This window comes from Pollachius pollachius (assembly GCF_949987615.1).
Source record: "Pollachius pollachius genome assembly, chromosome: 3".
Lineage (NCBI taxonomy): Eukaryota > Metazoa > Chordata > Actinopteri > Gadiformes > Gadidae > Pollachius > Pollachius pollachius.
In genome coordinates, this window is record NC_136936.1 from 34,782,625 (window position 1) to 34,786,163 (window position 3,539).

Below are 3,539 nucleotides of genomic sequence, written 5' to 3' on the forward strand. Positions count from 1 at the left end.
TCTCCTACTGTATTCTTCTTGGGATTTTTTCTCTCTTTCCCCAATCGGATTTGAGCTATTGCACATGTTGTCCAGGGCAAGGCTTTCAGCAGGCTCTGCCTTGTGCCATTGGCCGTCTGGACAATTCTCTCCCTGCTCCCATTGGCCAGCCCGGAGGAGAGTGGGCGGGGGCGAGCGAGCCCATCCTCCTCCCCTCCCCTTGTGGCAGAGCGAGTAAACGTGAAGACTCTCTCTCCCTGCCTATTATCTCAGTGACTCTGGGAACCGGAGGCTGCCTCAGAGCGCGCGTGGGTTTGTGTGTGTGTGTCGGTTGGGGGAAACAGAGATACGGTAGAGAAGAGGGAAGCAAGAGAAATAGACTAAGGAGAGGGAGTTTTTTTTCTCTCCCCCTTTTGCCTCCCCGTTTCCCTGCTCCCTGTCACTCCATCCTTCACCCCTCTGACACCCACCCACCCTCCTCCTCCTCCTCCTCCTCCTCCTCCTCCTCCCCCTCCTCCTCCTGCTCCTCACCGGACCACCGTCCATCCCTCTGCTTTGGAGCCGGACCGGAACCTTCCTCCCTCCCACCGCCCAACACCACCACCTCGACCGCCACGCTCTGCCTCCCCCTGGACCCCCCCTCAGGACCCCTTTGACTCTCCCTGCTACTTTTTCGCCCCACCAGCTGCAACCCCCCCCGGTGACAGCTGACTCAGGTAAGATACACACTTTTTTAGCCTCTACTCTTTTTCTTCCCTGTCTCATCTTGAGTGGGAGCCGGGGAGGCTCAAGCTACTCCATTCATTCTCTTCTTTGTGAACTTGTCTTCCCCCCCCCCCCCCCCCCCGCCCATCTTTCATGACTGTTGCTGTTCTGTTGTGTGCACGTTCCTTTTTTTTCCCCGACGATAATAATCCTCGTTCAGCATTCGCTCTGATCGTCAAGCTCTCTCTCTCTCAATCTCTCTCTTTCTTTCGCTCCCTCTCCCTCTTAATCCCTCTCTTTCTCTCTCTCTCTCCATGTTTTTCTTCACCTCTTCTCCTACCTTTTTCAAATGCTCCTCTCCGGGGCACTTAGCTCTCATCTCCCTTGGAAACGTCACGCTTTAGAGAGCAGGAAGTCAGAGGCGATGTTATCGCGGAGGTAGCTGTACTTTTGTTGATCCTGTCTGATGTGTTGCCTCTGATATCCACCTACCCCTCCTACCACTTTCAACCCACAGTCCCCTAATCTCTCCATCTCTATCCATCCCCCGTGGCTCTCTCCTTCTCTGCTAGCCTTTAGGGGTTATATGGCTGGCATATGTAAATAAAAACATGAACAAAGTCTTAATTTCAAAGTCTGCTCCCGGCAAAGGCTGTGTGCGAAAGCAGGTTTATTGTTTTTTTTGTCATGGAAAAATGTATTGCCAATGGTCTTTGGCTGTTGTTCTTTTTTTCATATGGTGTTATGGTATTGTTGTTGTTTTTTTGCAATGGTTTATTAATAGATGCTGAAGTGGCAGGGACAAATGTCATGCTAGGCTACTCTCCTAATACCCAGAGAGAAAGAGAGGGAGACAGAGAGGGAGCCCAGGTCTTACCAGATGCTTCAAAAAGCATGACATTGCACAAAGTGTAATGACTTTACAAAGGCAGTGACTTGCTCGATTGGTTAAAGCAATCTTTCCAGCAGAGCAGCTTCAATATTAACATGGTCTATAAAGCATTCCTGGCAAGAGCAGTCGCAAAAAACGCTTTGTTCCTCATCTATACATCCTGTACTCTACCAGGAAGGGAAGGTGTGTGTGTTTGTGAGTGTGTGTGTGTATTTGTGTGTGTGTGTGCGTGTGTGTGTGTGCGTGTGTGTGTGTGTGTGTGTGTGTGTGGAAAGAGTGTGAGTGGTGTACAGAGGGTGTGTGTTTAATAAAGCCAGCTAAAGTGGTTTAAACATCAATACTTTGAGAGTACAGTTTTTCAAGACATTTTTCAAAGAATATTGATATGTTTTCCAACCCTGTCGCGACGCAGTGCTCCTTCATTTTCAAAACATTCCATAGAAGTAATGTTTACTCTGAGGAAATTAGCATTTTTAAACCCTCAATACGCTCAAACGCGAAGTCTAATCTTTGCCAGAGATTTATCTGAGGCATAATTAATGAGCCTATCTGGGCATATGTGGGCCCGGCCTTATCAAGCCTCAACTCCCTGCAACCAATTTCTCCCAGACCTCATTTCCATCCTCTTGACATATGAAATATAGAGTTCCTCGCCATCGGCAAAGAACACACACACACACACACATACACACACACACACACACACACACACACACACACACACACTTTTCTTTACTTTCTATTTTGTGTCTGACTTTGATGAAAAAAAACACAAAGAAGAAACAGCTTAACTGTCTCCTCATCGATGAGCAGTTTGGGCCTTCCATGCGGCTGGTAATCATTTCCTCGTTTAGAGGAACACATCATCTGTGGTTGTTCAGTCTTCAGGGAGCAGAGAGACCTCCCCCGGTACAAATTAATCCTCTGGGGGTTGGGTGGAGGCGCGGGGGGGGGGGGGGGGGGGGGGGGGGGCAGCTTGTGGAGAAGCAGCGCCGCGCTGCCGGTGTCGTGAGATGAGCCCTCGAGGAAGACGCAGTTTGGAACACGCCTGTGAATTAGCTCGGGGATGGTGGTGTGTTTGCGTCCCGCTGGGTTGCGTGGTGAGGGGGTTGTCACGCGGAGAGGGGAGCATCACATCTGGTTTCCATGTTTGGTAGCACCAGGAAAATGAGATTGTGTACATGGAGCTGCACTCTTGCTGGTGGGGAGAGATGGTTTGTGGAGCAAAAGTGAGGCCCATTTTATACCGATGGATGGAGGGATGAATGGATAAGAATGGAACTATGCAGACCTGACATGTTCACCCTTCTCTCAATTCTTTTGCATAATGAAACACTGTCATATTCAGCACAATAAGATATATAACCCACACTTTCAGCAAAGGCGGGGAAGTAGGGCCTCCCTGCGAGTGCCTCATATTCACACGCTGTGTCTTGTACCTTGGATCATGGTTACCCCGATCTTAATCTCTGTCACATGATTGGATTTCCATTCAGAACGTGGACAGGTTTTCGTCGACACAGAGCACACATTTAACACTGAGCGCGATGCTCGCGTGGAGCCGGCGCGGCATCACACCTCACACAGAGACCGGCCTGTTACTTTCTTTTGTGTGGTTCCATGCTATTTTTGCAATTTGCACAGCTGTTACCAACGCTCTCCAACCCCCCTCCGCAGCTATATTTAATGCACTTACTGCACAAGCGGGTGTTTCAATGAAAGCTCTCGCTTAAGCATGCGTACACAAGGCACTGTGTACAATGAGATATTTATGAGGAGGCAGATTTGTGTGCTTTCAGGGCGCTGACTTGCGCGTCTTTTCCGTCATTGTTTATAACCGCCAGAGTTCTGGACGGCAGCTCGTACGTAATTCCGCTCTCTGCTGCAGTCTACCTCGACAGCATTCTATTCTGGGAAAGCCACCGGTTGTAAACGTAGACACAATGCTTAGTGCACCTGTCCT